Source organism: Ochotona curzoniae, unplaced genomic scaffold (assembly GCF_017591425.1).
Source record: "Ochotona curzoniae isolate NIBS_2020 unplaced genomic scaffold, NIBS_Ocur_1.0 contig_3190, whole genome shotgun sequence".
Classification (NCBI taxonomy): Eukaryota; Metazoa; Chordata; class Mammalia; order Lagomorpha; family Ochotonidae; genus Ochotona; species Ochotona curzoniae.
This window is the reverse complement of record NW_024465751.1, coordinates 8,512,281-8,530,626: the sequence shown is the minus strand read 5'-3', so window position 1 is coordinate 8,530,626 and position 18,346 is coordinate 8,512,281. Positions and strand designations below refer to the sequence as shown.

Here is an 18,346-nt window from a genome sequence, read left to right as displayed (position 1 = left end):
GAAAATATGATAACATCAAGGACTCAGGCCCCTTGTTTCTTGTTTCTCCTTTTTAACTTGTGACTCCTCTACCTCCGGTCTAACATGGCTGTCAGAGCACTTCGTGGCTTGGAAAGAGGAAGGAAAACAGGATTGGCGTGGAGGGGGTAGAGGGAGGGTGATGGGGAAGATGATTCATCACAAATGAACCAGCTCCTCGTCCCCATTTTTCCAAGGAATCCCAGAAAAATGCATTCATTTGTGTATCTTCTGTAGGTTTTTTTTTTTTATATTACAGTAGCAGAGCTATTTGTGAGGATATATGTCTGAAAAGTCTAAGGGATTCACTACCTGACACTTTACAGCAAAATTTCCCAGCTCCTGGAATAAGCAAACAGAAAATAGTATTTTGTGGACAAAAGGCTCATTATTAGATGCTAGGGGGATTGGCACCAGGTACCTGGATATGGGAATCATCCATAGGCAGGTTAGTCTACAGAACATGAAAGACAAGTCGACTATTAATTCCAGCATTGTGTAATTAGTGTTACAAACCCAAATCCAGTCGCAGTAAGTTACACAGGAGGTCTTTATTTCAGCAAGGGAGGTGGCCATGCAGAGGATACGGAACAGAGAGAGGTGGTGGGAGACAGAGAGAGAGTCCGACAATTCCCCCCTGGTGGGAGACAGCCTGGGATCACTTCTGCATGGCAGGGTGACCCATGTGAGGGTGATGCCCACCCAGGGTACGCAGTGCTGGACTTTTATTCATTTTAGTTGTGGAGGGATGGAGGAAGCTGGCAGCTCCTTGGTTTGCACATGCTTGTGGCCATGACGTGTCATCATGGCAGGTGTTGGTCTTCTGTGCAGACTCAACATTTGAGACATTTCTGGATGAGAGTGTCTGCTTGACCTTGGCAACGATAGCATTGAGGCCAGTGAAGCTCTCTTCTGTTGTTGGTGGCCAGAGGGAGGCGGGAAGGAGAGAGAGTACCAGGACTCTATCTGCTACTTGGTGTTTCAAGGTTACCAGGTGTTTCTGCCTTGTAACAAGCTCTCTTGTTCTCTGATGTACTCAACTCCTCCAGGAGTTGCTTCTGCTTAGCCTAACAGTGGGATAATTCTATTTTGTTCAGAGTGTTCTGGAACCACTGAGGCAGATTATCCAAAGCAGGCATGGAGAAGGTCAGTTTTATATTTGAGCTTCATGGATAAGAAACTAGAAAAGGGGGCCAGTGCCATGGCAAAGTAGGTTAAGCTTCCAACATCCTCTGTGGGTGCCAGTTCAAGTCCTGATAGCTCCACTTCTGCTCCAGCTCCCTGCTAATATGCTTGGGGGAAAAGAGAATATGGCCCAAATATTTTGACTCCTGCAGTCTGAAGCCTCTTGGCACCTGGCTTTGGATCAACCCAGCTGTCAGGGAATGGACCTCTTTTTTCCTGTCTCTGCAACTCGGTCTTTCCAATAATAATAAATAAATCTTTATGAATACAAGAAGAAACTAGACAAGGAAGCAGGAAGAATTGCAAGCAGAGGGAAAAGCTCACATGAAGTTCAGAGGAGCAGAACACTGGTCCCTACAAGTTCATCCCACTGATCATCTTGGTCTCCCGTGAGTCTGTCTCCATGGAGATTATGCATCTCGGGCTCCCACAAGCCTTGCACTGGGTTTACAGGGTCTTTGTCTTGCAAGGATTTCCAAATACTGGTTAGTGAGATGTTTATTTTAGCATCATCTGCAATGCAATCCAGTTGTACCAACTCCTTGTGGTTTAGGTCCACTGAACTGGGTGAAGGGGAGGGACATTGGGTTCCAATTCCAAACTTCATAATCCATAGATAAAAGCAAGGGTTTTGGATTAAAACTCATACCCCATTGTTTCCTGTCTTGCATCACTCAGGACAAACTAACGTTTCTAAGCTTCATTTTTCTTCATCAATAAAAACGTGGACAGCCACATGAGCTCATCCAGTTTCTCCATCTTGGTGCTATTAGTATTTGGGGATGGGTAATTTTTTGCTGTGGGGCCTACCTGTGCATTAGGGAATGTTTGACTTTGTTCAAGGTCTAAATCCAGTCAATGCCAGTAGCTTTCCCTCACTCTTGCCAAGTTGTGACCTCAAACTGTCTCCAGACAGTGTCCGTTATCCTTTGTGGAACAAAATCACCCCTACTTGAGAAGTGACAAGGGCAGTGGTAAGGATTAAATGAGATAATGTGCAGAGTATATGTAGATTTATTAATATATAATCACTATTGTTATCTTCACTAGAGCTCAAAAAATGTTAGTTAAAAGAATGAGTATATCCGAGGAAGCATAAAAACCTCATTGAATCTATTTCTGGTTTTTGACTGGCAAACCCAGAAAAGGAATTCTTAATCATGACAAACAAAATTTTCTGTTACATCCACCTGTTGTGCATCCACTTACACGTGGAATGTGGGCTGGGAGCCACGTTCAAATGAGCTGCAGGGGACATCTGTTGCTTTGCTGCCTGTCTCCATGTTGCCTGATTTGGGGTGGGGGAAACCCTCACCCACACGTTCAGCCATGTGCTCTATGTGGAGCTGACCTCCAGCTGGGTCTCTGTGATGTGTCACGGGAGTAAGGTCAAGCCGCGTGGGGAACCCTGTTCTCTTTGGCACAGTGGTTAGCTCAGCAATAGGAGGAAACAGGACTCAAGCCAAGGCCCAGTCAGAAAAGTCCAGGGGTTTTCTTGAAGGTGCCCTTTGGCCATCGGACTTAAACATGAGACATCATAAGATTCCAACTGTAACTGGACAGGGAAGTCATGGCTGAGGATAAGACTCACCCACACATGACAGAGGATTAAATTCTGGTGACTTGGAATTCTCAAGTTTGTAATAGTCAGAAGCCAGGCACCTGGAACTCCATCTGGGTCTCCCACGTGAGCAGAAGGGACTTTACTCATCATCTGCTGCCTCCCAGGGTGTATATTAGCAGGGAGCTGATCAAAAGAGGAGGAGCCAGCAGTGAAATCAAGCACTCCAATATGGGATGCAGGCCTCCCAAGCAGTAGCTAATCCATGGCACCATAATACCCACTCCTTCCTATTTTGTTTCTGAAAATCTCCTTGTAACTCATTTCCACTCCAACATGGAATAAAACGGATGTGTCCTTTATTGTCCCATCCTTCTCATCAGTGAAAAGGGAGTTTGCTTTGCAAGTAAACTCTGCTAGGGTTGATTCTCTGCCTCTATTTAGAGGGACATTGCAGTTCAAATCTGATGACTACAGATGGGGTGATCCAAGCCACGTAGACCTGCAGACAGGAAGGGTGAACAGTTGGAACAGAAGAGGAAAATGCACCCAGTTGTAAGCCTTCTGTCTTGTGCCTGAACATCCACTACAACTTTGTTAAGTTATTGATTTTTTCCCCTTGGACTGTCTTTAGTTACCTTAATGGGCTTGTATTTCCTGGGTCACAGGCCATTGCTGAAGGTGTCAGTTAGCATGCTTGGAAGCCACGAGACTATGAAATCATCACAGCCTGAAAACCTTCATATTTCCAGTCAGTGGTTAATGAGTGCTGAGTGTGTTTGTAGGTTGGAAGAGGGGCAGCTGTACTCTATGGTCTCTTCCCTTTCTCTGCTTAAGCCCTTGCAGAGCACTGGGCCGTGATAGACAACTGAGGAGCGAATAAGGGCAGAGGAAGCTACCAACAGGCCAGTGCTCAAGCATCAAATCCTGATCAACCATGGTTATAGCCTACCTGTGATTGTCCAGACTAGCCTGAAACTCATTCTGACATTTATTGGCGTGTGCTTTCAGAAAGACCAAGGGGGAAACCAATTAGGGCTGGTTAGCCATGATTTTCATTGAGAAAAATGTCAGCCCAGGCAGAGTGGCCACATCCCTGCAAACTTGAGTAGATGGCTGAGTCAGCCGGGTTGCCTTGGGTTTGCAGCATATAGCCACTGCCAACACCCCTCTATAAGGTTATCCCATTTAGGTGACTGTGACTCTATTATGCTGTTTGTTCTGTGCCAGAATTTTAGCTGCTGTAGAACATAGGCCCAGAGAAGATTGGGTCTGAAATGGGCCTGTGTTTATCCCGTGCACCTGAGTTTTATTTTTATTTTTTGAAAGATTTATTTATTTGAAAGTTATGCAACAGCTGGGACTAGGCCAACCTGAAGCCAGGAGCCAGGAATTTCAGGCATGTGGATGCAGGGACCCAAGAACATGGGCCATCTTCTACTGCTTTCCCAGGTGCATTAACGGAGCGGGATCAGAAATGGAACAGCCAGGACTTAAATCAGTGCTGACACAGGTGCTGGCGCTTTAGGCATTTGCATAACTTACTGCATCATAGTGTTCTCTCCAGTGCCCTGCACCTGTTGTCCATGGGCATCAGAATGTCCGGAAGAAACTGACTTAAAAAATAGATTCTTGGGTCTCACAGCTGACCTTCTGAGGTTCTTTGGAGCAAGGGCAAGACCGTCTTTAAGGGCCTGGTGTGGTAGTCTAGCGGCTAAAGTCCTTGCCTTGCATGCTCCAGGATCCCATATGGACGCTGGTTCTAATCCTGGATGCCCTGCTTCCCATCTAGCTCCCTGTTTGTGGCCTGGGAAAGCAGTCGAGGATGGCCGAAAGCCTTGGCACCTTGCACCTGTGTGAGAGACCCGGAAGAGGCTCTGGGCTCCAGGCTTTGGATTGGCTCAGCTCTGGCCATTGTGGCCTCTTGGGGAGTGAACCGTCGGATGGAAGATCTTCCTCTCTGTATCTCCTCTTCTCTATACATCTGATTTTCCAATAAAAAAAGAAACATATCTTTTTTTTTAAAGACCCCTTTAAGTGATTCTTGCAGGCTCAGGCAGTTTCCAACCTGAACAGCCTGAACAACCTCTCAGGGATGAGGCCCTTGTACCTTGGCTCAATTCCCCAAGTGCCTAGCCCAGAGCTAAAGATGTGAGTGTTCCAGGAAAAACAAAAAACAAAACCTGAAGTGAGATGCTTTAGGCTACTCGATTTGTTAATTGTGGGATTGGAACATCTGACTGTGACATATCCCCAAGGCAGTGTGTTGTCCATAGTCCATAGTCCATTGTCCGTAGTTCCTCTTAGGGCACTGACCAGTATAATTGAGTTTTTTAGAAAGCAGTCACTTGGAGGGGATTGCAATCTCCAAAGTCAAAGCTAATTCAGGTCCAGAGTCCATCCTCTATGCTTGGTGTTTGGCCTGAAATTCAGTAAGAGCTCTCAGCTGCAGAGAAAAACCTCTCCCACCAATCTTGCCTGCCTGCGCTGCCCAGGAAGGAAAGAAGGATGTGTTTAAAGGAGGTTTTGGTCCCCCAGCCCAGCCCATCCTCGTGGTAGTGATGCTTTGGCTTAGTAAAGAATATCCCATTCTTGTTCCTTTCCTCTCCCATTCAACTTCCCATCTCAGATGCTGACATGGAAACTTTCGGTTAATGCCGCCACATTTCCATCACCCAGGTGTGGAACATTCTTGGTTCAGCTATAAGAAATGTTAGTTGCACATTTCTCAACTATGCATCTTTCTCTAGCTCCATTACTTGAAAAAAATTAACTTAAAAAATCCCCACCCAAATAGAACACAGTCTCTTCACTTTGAACGCTTTGCCAGCCTAGCTCATTCCCCATCAGGTTGCTCAGTTTCCAGTGTTAACTCGCAGAGGGCCCTGCAGTGCACCAGGACTGAGAAACCAGGCTATGAGGCTGTCCCAGAATCACCTCCTGCTAGCACCGCCAAGGTTACCACAAGTTCTCATTTTCTGTTCCCTAGATAACTCCTCCAAAATAGATCACCCAGGTGCCTCCCTCTGAAAGCTTCCAGAGTGTTCTTTCAATCCTGCAACTCAAATCAGCACAAAACAGGGCCTTGGGACCATCCATCTAAGCAAATCATCTAGGTTTCCAGCACTAAATTGTGGGGCAGTCCTGGGGGCTGCTCCCTCTGGGTTGAATCTGTCTGTGACTCTGATCAGCTCAGTGAAAGGTTGTCCTCCTGTTCTAGGCTTCTGTCTCCCCTTCTGAGCTCTGAACAGAACATGCCCCCAGCAGTCTCTCTCACTCCTCATCCTCAGTCAGGTGGTTCATCTCTTTCTACTTGTGCATCCCTGGACACTAAGACCCTGCCAGAACCAGGGACTCTTCCAGGGACAAGAATCTGAGAACTAAGCAGGAATGAGAGTCCTTTACATACGAAGCACAAAGTGTTTCTGAGCACTTGCTTTTGATAAATACCTTCAGGGTGATTGCTTGTAATCATAATAATGTTGTTGACAAAGATCCCAATGGCAAAAACAGGAGATATCTTTTTTTCTCACTGCAGACCTTTGTCCGTAGCATGCCATCCAACAATTCTTTCAGATGTGTTTTTAATCCCTTCCACAGACCCATGAGGTAGGTACTATAATTCTGTCCAGTTGATGGATGAGGAATCTAGAGCAAGAGCAGTTATGTCCTTTTCTCAAGGTCACTCTGATCGTAAAGGCTGAGTCCTAGAGCCCAGACACTGACCTCCTGAATAACTGTGTTCTCTGAGGGCCCAGCTTCTTCCAGAAACTCACAGTACACCGTGTATCAGAAGTGGAACAGCCAGGATACAAGCTGCCACCCATATGGGATGCCAGTGCATGCAAGACAAGGACTTTAGCCACTAGCCTTCCGCACTGGGCCCAACACTGTTTTTTTGTTTTGCTTTGTCTTGTCTTGTTTTTTTAAGATATTTTTATTTGAAAGTCAGAGTTAGAGAGAGAAAGCTCCTCCATCCACTGGTTCACTCTCCAAATGGCTCTAGTGGCCAGAGCTGGGCTGGAGCTTGTTCCAGGTCACCCATGTGGGTGCAGTGTTCCTAGCCCCTAGGCCATTCTCAGCCGCTTTCCCAGGGCATAAGAAGAGAACTGAATGGGAAGTGGAGCAAATGGGACATGAACCACTCCCATATGCGATCCTGATGCTTACAGATGGAGGATGCTTGCAATTGAGCCATCATGCTGTGCCGCATGAAGAGTTCTAAATATCTATTTCTTTCCAGCTCTTTAGTAAAATGAAAACAAAGATTTTTATTAACAAAAATTCTAAAACTATGCTACCTGGATGGTCAAAGAATAATTTTGATCAAGAAAAGAAGAGTAAGTGTTGGAGAGTTAATGTATAGCATGGTGAGTATACTTGAAATGTGCAGAGTATATCCTTAGCACATTTGCTGTAAAACAAACAAACAAAAAAGGACAAGTATGTTAGATGATGCTCACTAGTTTAGAATAGTCACATCATGTTGTACCCTTTAGAATTTCCAATTGTTATTTGTGAATTCCACCCAGAGAAAGGTGAAAGAAGACTTCCCTACCTGAAAGCTCTGATATTCTTCGATTCTCATGCTCGTGGTGAGGCCAGTGCACTTGTGTCTCAGTTAAATCACAGAATACTGAGTGTCTAGGCCAGCTGGATTCTCCAGAAGTGCCAGTGACTGTGCGTGCTTTAATTCACAGAGCTGAGTGTCACCTTCTTCAGGAACCTCAAACTCAGCACCTCCAGGCTCAGTGCTGGAACACAGGCGGACAGAGCAGGCGAGTGGGCACTGTGTCATCCTGAACAGCACAGGCTCTGGCCGGGTGCTGCTCTGTGGAAACGCAGGTCCTGGCCTGCCAGATTTCCCAGAAAAATTGGAAATCCAGATTGAAAACAAACAAACAAAAACAAGGAAATTTCTAATTTTTTGTTTAATTGGAAAGTCAGATGTACAGAGAGGAAGAAAGACAGAGGGGAAGATCTTCCATCCCCACTCTGCTACACTCACTCCCTAAGCTGTCACAATGGCCAGAGCTGAGCCAATCCAAAGCCTGGAGCCCAGAGCCTCTTCCAGGTCTCCCATGAGGGTCCTCAACTGCTTTCCTAGGCCACAAACAAGGAGCTGGGTGAGAAGCAGGGCAGCCAGAATTAGAACCAGCGTCCATATGGGATCCTGGAACATGCAAGGCGAGGACTTAGGCTACTGCACTGGACCCCAAATTTCTGATTTTTAAATGTTCCCAATCAGCTCGGGTCTCTATGTTGTAGACCAAACAGCATGTTGCAGCCACAGCGGGTTCTCAGTTGGCCATGATATTGGAGATTTGGCTAAGGGGCAGCCTTGGAAAAGGTTGGAAAAGGGGCAACAGAGGTGGGACATGCAGAAAGGAGAAATGTGGAAATGAGAGATATGTATATTCAAGCTTCTAACCATTACATAAGCATTAAAGCAATGTAAGCGGATTTTATGGAAAAAATGGCTCATGCACAATTATTTCCATTGTATGCCCTCTCTACTCTGATTTTTATTTAAGCAATAATCTTATCATCTTATGCAATTGCCAATACAGTCACAGGTTCCACATCTGCCGATGCAATCAAATGAAGATTGAAAGAATTTGAAAAACAAATTACATCCATACTGAACATGTACAGACTTTGTTTCTGGTTATTTTTCCCTGAACAATATAGTCTAACAATGATTTATACGGCATTTGTGTGTCATCTAAGCATAAGACATTATCTAGGAATGATTTAATGTATACTGGAGGATTGTGTCAATCATATGTAAATTCAAAGCCATTCTACAGGAGGGACTGTGCAGCTGCAGATTTGGGTTTCTGTAGCAATTCCCTAGAGGGGGCAAAGGGCACCTGCACACATTTAACAATATTGCTGGGCTTGTCGTCGCCAGGGATGGAGGTTCTATACTCAGTTACTGTCAAGCCAAATGACCTTGGGACATGTCTTACCCTTGGTGGGCATCGCTTAGCAGCCATAGTTTGTAAGAGGAGAGCGTCTAGAAGTTCATATCAAGAATGAACAGAGAAAGAGCTCTGTGAAGCCAAGGCTTCATTACTCCTGTGGCTGCAGGCAAGCCCCCAACTGCTACCCATGGGAATTGTCCTGGTCTGTGTTGTTGGAGGGTCCATGCAGGTGTTAATGTCCTGGGCTGGATAACGTCTTCCATGTGCTTCTAGAAGGGGGAACTCAAAGGGAAAGTTTTCACTGCAGAACCTCGTTTTCTTGTGGTGGGCTTTGGGGACAGGACTCCTCCCTCACATGTGCTTCAGAAACACCTTCCGGCACCATGGCTCAACTCCCACCTGCCCTCTGCTCACCCTGTTTGTTAGCCTCTCTTTTCTCAGCACACTTGTCTTCCTAGTAAAGATAATTCAAATGTCCATTGCCGTAATGTAGATCGGTGGGTAGCCTGGTGCCTGCAGGACCAAGTGAAGGTTCTTTTTGTTGTTGTTGTTAAAGATTGATTCACTTCTATTGGAAACTCAGATTTAGAGTGAAGGAGAAGCAGAGAGAAAGATCTTCACTCCACAAGTGGCCACAATGGCCAGAGCTGAACCAATTCGAAACCAGGAGTTTCTTCCAGGTTTCCCCTGGGGGTGCAGGGTCCCGAGGCTTTGGGCTATCCTTGGCTGCATGGAGCAGCCAAGATACAGCCAAGTGCCCATATGGGATCCCGGCTCATGCAAGATGAGGACTTTAGCCATTAGGCTTCTGCACTGGGCCCAAGTGAAGGTTCTTGACCTGGTATCGCCTAATCCCCTGAGCCTCAGCCTGGTGTGCTGTCTTCTTCCAGCAGCTTTGCTGCCTCGTGGGAGGCTGTGCTGCAGCCACAGTGACCTTTCCACTGTGCTGTCACCATGGCCAGCCTGTCCTGATGCCACGCGTTTTCCAATCCTGCTCTCTCTGCAATGGCTTGTGGCACCACCAGTCATCTTTCCTGGTGTATACCCGCATATGACATACACCAAAAAGCATGCGGAAAATAGAATTAAAAGACACACCTGTGTTGATGTGAAAATTTTTTAAATTTAATTTACATTTTATTAGTTTGTAATAGATTCTATGTAATTTATAGATACAATTCTAAGAACATAATGATATTACCTCTCTCCCTCTCTTCCTTTCTCTCTTTCTTTTTTTTGTTTCAGTTTTTGAGATAACATTCTAAATTTACACGACAGTGAAAAGACTTAAGATTTCACTAAGTAAATTTAACAAGGAAAAAGCAAAAGGACTTTAGTTTTGCAGGATTACAGACGACAGCTTACAAACAATAACTGAATGGGCAAAGTAACCATTTTGTTCATGTACGGTACATTTCAAAGTAATCATAGATCATTAAAATTGTAGTAACATAACATTGTTAAGCATTGACAATGTATAAAACAAAGTTTCACAAAACGACATTTACAGCAATACTGATAGAGGCATTTCTTTATTCTTTTTTTTTTTTCATTTTAAACATTTCAAGTCCTCTGTATAAAGGAGAACATACAGTATTTACTCTCTGGGTCTGGCTTATTTCATTCCACCTGTCTTCCAGTTGTGTCTGTTTTACTGCAAATGGTAGAATTTAATTCTTTCGTGTAGCTGAGTAATATTCCATTGTACGCATCCAGTCCACATTTCATTATGCATTCATCTGATGATGGACACCTTACTTGATGGCAAGTTTTGACTCTCACGAACAGTGTTGCTATGAACATGGTGGGGCAGAAGTCTCCTTGATTCACTGTATTGGTGTCTTTCGGGCATATACCCGGAAGTGGGATTGCTGGGCCGTATGGTAAGTCTGACTCAGGTGTTTAATCTCCACACTGTTCTCCACAGTGGCTGCACTAATTTCTATTCTTACCAACTGTGCCTGTGTGGTCCCCTTCTTCATGTCCTCACCAGCACGTGCTATTCTCTGGCTTTTGGAATGTAGCCATTCTGACAGGGCTGAGGGATAGCTTGTGAGGTTTTCATCTGCTTTCCCCTGATGGCGAGTGAGGTAGAACATCTCTTCATCTATTTGTTGGCCATTTGCGTTTTTTCCTGGAGAACTGTGTTCATCCCGCGTTGATAGTTTGTGGCCTTGGAGTTATCAGCTGAATCTGCTGAGCACTTATATCACACAGGGGACTTTCTCTGGACAAGCGGAGTTTGTTCAAGTGTTGTTTATTGTGCTAACTTAATAGGTTTTCATTGCATGCTTCCTGCTTTTGTAAATTTTTATTGCATGCAAACCAGAGCTAATGGTTCTAATTACATAACCAGAAGTCTCAGTGCCTTTTGAAAATGCTATAGTTTCTGTACTTCTTGTTTACTTGCTGAAGTCAGAATTTGAACTGCCTTCATATTTAGTATGCGCTACCCCCGAGTCTCCCCCATAAAAACGAAAAACTTCAGGGAGGACAGCATGTGAAGTGAGATGATGGTTGGAACGGATAGATGATTTTGCACTGCCCACTCTTTGGCAAGTGACCAAACCTCACCAAACCTGTTTTTTCACTTGCCAAATGAGGATGATAATAATTATCTAAGGACATGTGAGAGTTCTGATGCTAATGCATGCAAGAATGATATAATTTTTTTTCTATTTGAAAGGCAGAGTTAGAAAGAAGGTTAGATACACAGAGAGAAATCTTCAGTTCACCGATTCACTTCTAAAGGGCTGCAACAACTGGAGCTGAATCAATCTGAATTCAGAAGCCAGCAGCCTCCTCTGAAGTGGATGAGGCAGCTGGAATACAAACTGGTGCCCATATGAGATGCCTGCCACCGCAAGCAGAAGCTTGATATACTATGCCACAATGCTGGTCCCAATTGATTTTTAACAATGGTGGAAGAGAGTGGATTTTAGTGGCCTCTGACACTACTCTGATTCTAGAGATATTCCAGTAAATGTTTATATATAAAGGCAGAAGGCTCACAGATGGGCTATCAGATAGCAAGCATTGGTTGTAATTTACATGAAGCGATCATCTAAATAACTCTGAATATTTTAGAAGTAGATTTATCTAAGGTTAAATAAATGGAATTAAAAGTGCTTATAAGATAACTCAAAAGTAAAACTGAGCGGCCATTTTGAAAGAAAAATTCTGTAATCATGTTGTAGCCCAAAGGTGGGCAAAATTTTTTTTTTAGATTTACTTTATTTTTATTGAAAAGTCAGATATACAGAGAGGAGGAGAGACAGAGAGGAAGAGCTTCCTCTGTCTTTTGACTCACTTCCCAAGTGGCTACAATGGCTGAACTGCGCTGATTCATGCCAGGAGCCCAGAGCCTCTCCTAGGGTGCAGGATCCCAAGGCTTTGGGTCGTCCTTAGCTGCTTTCCCAGGCCACAAGCAGGGAGCTGGATGGGAAGCAGAGCTGCTGGGACTAGAAACCCAAATGGGATCCCAGGACGTGCAAGGTGAGGATCCCAGCCACTAAGCTACTGTGCCAGGCCCCCTGGGAAAAATTTTAAAATAAAAGATCAGATGGTGAATATTTTAGGCTTTATAGACAAGTATCTGTTCTGTCATAAGACAAAATTATCCATCCATAATCCATAAATAAATGAATGTAGTTGTGTTCCAATAAAACTTTCTTTTTGCAAAAACAAGTGGCAATTTAGATTTGGCCTTTATGTTTTAAGAATTTCCTTATTTATTTGAAGGGAAGAGTGACAGATGGAGGCAGAAACAGAGATAGAGCCACAGAAAGAGAGAGAGAGAGAGAGAGAGAGAGAGAGATCATCTCTTCACTGGTTCTCTCCCGACTAGCTGCAACAGCCAGGTCTGGGGCTGAAGCCAGGAGCCAGGAATTCCATGTATGTTTCCCATGTGGTGACAGGGGCCCAAACACTAGAGCCATCTTCTTCTGACTCCCCAGGTACATGAGCTGGACTCTGGATTGGAAGTTGAGCAGCCAGGACTCTAACCAGCACAGATATGGGATGCCTAGCCCACTGCACCATAACACCAAGCCTCCAACTGCTGTTTGAGATGAGCCCAACTGTCCTACACCAGTATGTGCTAGTGAAATTGTACACTATCTTCTTCATAGTTATGTTAGAGAATAAGAGAAGGTATTGCTATTTACTGAATAGTTAATAGATGGCACATAATATACCAGGCAAATCACACAGATAATCTTATTTATCATATGAAGGAAGTACTAAAATTATCTCTACTTCACATTTAAGGAAGTTAAATGTGATTCCAAAAAAAAAGACCCATCTTATTCCAAAGCTCCAGCCCTTTTACCTCATATTACCTTGTAGATTGAACCTTTCAGCATCCTGCTTAGTCTGTTCATATTGCACATCATTATTGAGGTATTTGGGGTTAGTTCTACTGCTTTTAGTATTTTTTGTTTTTAATACATTTTCTTTTTAATTTTAAGTATCTTTTTTTATTGGAAAGTCAGATATACAGAGAGGAAGAGAGACAGAGAGGAAGATCTTCCATCTTCTGGTTCACTTCTCAAATGGCTGCAATGGCCAGAGCTGAGCCCATCTGAAGTCAGGAGCCAGGAGCCTCTTCCGGGTCTCCCATGCAGGTGCAGGGTTCCTAGGCTTTGGGCCATCCTTAACTGCTTTCCCAGGCCACAAGAAAGGAGCTGAATGGGAAGCAAGACCGCCGGGATCAGAACGGGCATCCATATGGGATCCCCGTGCATGCAAGCTGAAGATTTTAGCTGCTAGGCTACCATGCCAGGCCCTGTTTTTAATATTTCGTTCCTCATCTCTCTCTTTTTTTTTGGTTGTTGTTGTTCCTATATTATTATTTCCTGCTTTCCTTTGGTTTCTCAACCTTTGCTTTGCATTGTTCTTCTAATGAATCACTTAGTCATTTTTCCCTCAGCATGTCTCCTGGAGCTTTAATGCTACATGATGCTGTACATGTATGTTCTCTCATTTATATGTGCTTTACATAAGATTACTTTAAACCCAAGAACCACTTTCTAATCCCTTTGATACAATATTACCCTGATTTACAATATAAAATTCAATCATTTTTAGATCTCTTTAAATTTATATGTTGCATTTTTTAGCTGTTGTATTTTGTATTTTTAGTAGTTGCTCCAAAGATAAACATACAGAGCCCTAACTTTCCCTAATCTAGAGGTAATATTGTACCATTTTGCGTAAATATAATAATTTCATAATTGTTTAGGTTCATTCTATCCACCTAGTCCCTTGTGCCAGAGTTGCTGTAGGAAGTCCATCCTTCTAGTCAAGTTAGGACCCTGTAAGACAAAGATTTGATTTTTGTTGAAACAGGCATATGTATTTAAAAGGGATTAAGAGGAACAATGGTCTTTTTCATTTAGCTACACATTTGCCTTTTCTGATGCTATCTTTTTCCTTCCTGAAGATCTAAGTTTCCATGTGGTGTAAGTTCCTTTAACGCAATACCTTTCTTTTCTGTTTCCTCACAGTGCAAGTATGCTGGAAAGTTGCACTGCAGATTTTCACGTGATAGAATTCTGGATTGATAGGTTTTTGTTTGTTTCCTTTCTTTCGACAGTTCCAGCTTTCAATCTTTTTCCTTTTCTTCCTCAAATTGGATACTGTGATTAATTTATTTTCACTGTTTCACTCCCCAAGTGACCACAATGTCCAGAGCTGAGCTGTTCCGAAGCCAGTAGTTGAGAACTTCTTCTGGGTCTCCCATATGGATACTGGGTCCCAAGGCTTTGGACCATCCTCCACTGCTTTCCCAGGCTATAAATACAGGAGCTGGAAAGGAAGTGGAGCAGACAGGGCATGAATCTGTGCTAATATGGGAGGCTAATGCCACAAGTGGAGAATTACCATGCTATGCCAGTGTGCCAGCCCCTTCTTATATATTGCTGAACATTGCTATGGAGTTTCCTTAAAATCCTCATCTGTGGGGCCAATATTGTGGCCTAGTAGATAAGGTTGCTGCCTGCAATGCAAGCATCCTATAGGGACACTTATTCATGTCCTGGTTGCTCCACTTCTGATCCAGCTCCTTGCTGATGGCAATAGTGATGGCCCAAGTGTCTGGACCTGGGTGAAGCTTCTGGTTCCTAGCTTGGTCCTGGTCCAATGGCAGCTGTTATAGCCATGTGGGGAGTGAATCAGAGAATGAAAGACCCTTTCCTCCTTGGCTCTTCCTCTCTGTAACTCTTTAGAATAAATCAATAAAACTTTAAAAAATCCTTGTCTGCTGATTGCTATTAATTGCCTTTTCTCTTGAAATTATCATTAGCAGGAAATCAGAAAGTGACCAACATTTCCCACAGATCTATCTATCTATCTATCTATTTATCTATCTATCACTCAATTTTGGATAATATACTGGACATTGTGAATGATACTATAAATGATATTAATTTTAAAAACAAGTAGTTAAGTTGGCTGAATTTGAACTACAAACTCTGTCTTCCTTGAAGTTTGGGTCAAATGTCTTTGTCTTAGCTGGGCTATTGGCATCCTCACTTCCCAGCATCTATGGTGACCCTGAAATCTATTGTCTGCCAAAGTCGCAAACCTGTCAGATTCTATTGCAGAGTTAGCTGCCTTGTATGTAACAGACTGACACCTGCCTTCAGCCAAAAAAGCCATTAAAATATGAGATTCACCCTGTACTATGTCCTTCTTCCAAGTGCTATATCTCTTCTGTTAACTACTTTGTTTTTGCTCATCCTTCAGTGTCTTGTGGTAGTGCATGTAGTTGTATGTGTTTTCAACATTCTTTAAGTTATTACGCAAGGAATTTCAGTGTATATTCTTGATTTATTACTGTTAGTACAGAATGCACCTTTGTGGAGAGCACTCTTACCACTTCCCAAAAAAATGCAAGGACTTTAGAGTACTTGGACTCTGTTTTCCTCCCCTGCCTTTCGTGTTTATTGCACACAACACACACAAATAACACACACACACCCCAAAAAAGGCATATACCAAAATGTTAAGGCATATACCAAATGTTACTTCTATAATCATCAGTGGGAAGTCTTTTTCTGGCAAGGACCATTTGGATATTTGTAATATCCTTTTCAGGCCACACAACATTATCAGCCTGAAAATTAGCCTGATATGATGCTAGCATGGCAGCGTATTAGGCTAAGCCTCTGTTTGTGGTGCTGGCAACCCATATGGGTGCTGATTTGAGTTCTGGCTGCTCCACTTTCAATCCAGCTCCCTGATAACATGCAAAGAAGTGAAGGCTGTGTGTCCTTACATCCATGTGGGATACCTGGAAAAAAACTCCTGGCTCCCAGCTTTGGACCAGCCCAGCTTTGACCATTGTGTTCATTTGGAGAATGAACCAATGGACAGAAATTCTCTCTCTCTCTTTCTGCTTCTTTCCTCACCCCACCCCTGTAACTCTGACTTTCAAATAAATGAATGAATCTTTTTTAAAAAATTAGCCTGGCGGGCCCGGCGCCATGGCGCAGTGGTTAAGGTCCCCGCCTTGCACGCCCGGGATCCCATATGGGTGCCGGTTCTAATCCCGGCAGCCCCGCTTCCCTTCCAGCTCCCTGCCTGTGGCCCGGGAAAGCAGTTGAGGACGGCCCAAGGCTTTGGGACCCTGCACCCGCGTGGGAGACCCGGAAGAGGCTCCTGGCTTCAGACCGGTATAGCACTGGCCGTTGTGCTCACTTGGGGAGTGAATCATCGGACCGAAGATCTTCCTCTCTGTCTCTCCTCTCTGTATATCCGCCTTTCCAATGAAAAAATAATAAAAATAAATCTTTAAAAAAAAATTAGCCTGGCATAGATACATGGAATTTTAAGTCCCACTTGTGGTTTCCTTGGGCCAGAGCATATGAATCCATGGCCCTTACACAGCCTGTGGGCCAGACGTTTCCCACTCCCGTGTGGGGGAGATTGGGATTGGGGATAATATTTTTTCCTCTGTATGTATTTTGCCTTTTCAACAAGTGTGTTTTTGCAAGTGTCTCAGACATAGGGGAAAGGAACGTTTGCCATGCAAATCTGTGAAGCCAGACCCCTTGGTTCCTTTCACCTGCACAGACGCCCAACCTGCCACAGCGTAGCAAGTGTGAACGAGCATTTGGGCTGGGCTGTGAGTGAGCAGGAGGCCCCTTGGCCAGTGAGGACTGCACCGTCACAGTTGAGGCCTGTCGAGCCTGCGATGCAGCCCCGTATGGGCTTGCCTACTGCCTTCTCCGCCCCAGGACCTGTCACCATGGGCTGCTCCACACAGCGTGATCCTCAGTGTGCTGTTTCGGACATGCCGGGGCCCAGAGCAGATCTGCACCGGATGTTATGCAATGACTGGGAAAATCCTGAGCTTTTATTTCTCAGAGCCAGTGGCTGCTGCTGGCAGAGCTGAGCCCTGAGGAAAGAGAGAATCAGGCACAGATTGGCGGCAGCAGTCTTGGATGGTGACCAAGTCATGAGGCAGGTCAAGCTCAACACTCACAGAGCTGCTTTGACGTCTTGAGTCTACAGCCGTCCGAGTCCAAGCGTCCTGGGGCCTCATCCGTGCAAAGCCCTTTCTGCTAGAAAACATGGCTTTGTGTTTCTCTAATGCTTTAAAGCATTTCTACCCAGATTATCTTTGGTTGAGACCCACCACAGAAAAATATAGAGACTATCAGAAATGAATGCGGTGAGATTCCTACCATCAGACCGGAAGGTCAAAGGTGTCAATTCTCTTCTATTTCCCTCAGTTTAGTACAAAAACAACTATTAATTTGAAATCTTGCTTATTTATCACTCTCTTGGAGAGCATTATACCTTAACTGTTAGTCCACTGAGATGTATCTTATATTTTCTTTTAAAAATTTATGTATTTTTATTTGAAAGAGAGTTACACAGAGAAAAGAAAAGGCAGAAAGAGAGAGAGAGGGAGAGAGAGAGAGAGAGAGAGAGAGAGAGAGGAGAGAGCAATTGAGGTTCCATTTGCTGGTTCACTTTCCAAATGGTTGCAATGGCTGGATTTGGGTTGGTGTGAAGCCGGGAGCCAGGAGCCTCCTGTGGGTCTCCCATGTGGATGCAGGGACCTGAGGCTTTGGTCCACCTTTTGCTGTGTTCTCAGGCTGTAAGCAAGGAGTTGGATTAGAAGGAATACAGTTGAGATTCAAATCACTACCCATATGGATTGCAGGGACCACAGGTAGAGGCCTAGCCTACTATGCCACAGCAGTGCCCCTGTATCTTTACTTTCAATGTGCTTTATTATGTATTATCAATAAATGAATGATGACAGTGAAATTGTGTCAACATCTTGTCACTCTAGCTGTGAAATGCATACTTCCTGTAGAACTGGAGATGATGGTTTGATGACGTCCCACAAGTCCACACAATGTGTGTTGATTAAAACATTTCACTCCTTGATTACAAAATGTTTCCTTTTACATACTTCAAGCAAGTATCAACAGGGACTTGAATATGAACTATAGAGTTCATATTGCAATCTTCACAGCTTTATGCCTCATGATTTTTTATCTTTGCCTTCTTTTATACCCATAGAATAATAACTAGTTTTGATCAAGGGCTTACTATATACCTGTGTTGTGTACTCTAGGGAACTCATGTAATCTTCCTAGGAATTCTTTGAGAGAAATTCAATAAATTGCACCCTTTC

At 44.0% G+C, this 18,346-nt stretch overlaps 1 long non-coding RNA gene across 1 annotated transcript in view; it reads left to right on the top strand.

Annotated features, from left to right (window-relative positions):
* The window catches only part of LOC121155871, a 166,236-nt gene that overhangs the window by 23,695 nt on the left and 124,195 nt on the right, over window positions 1-18,346 (top strand). The gene's annotated exons all lie outside the window — the stretch shown is intronic.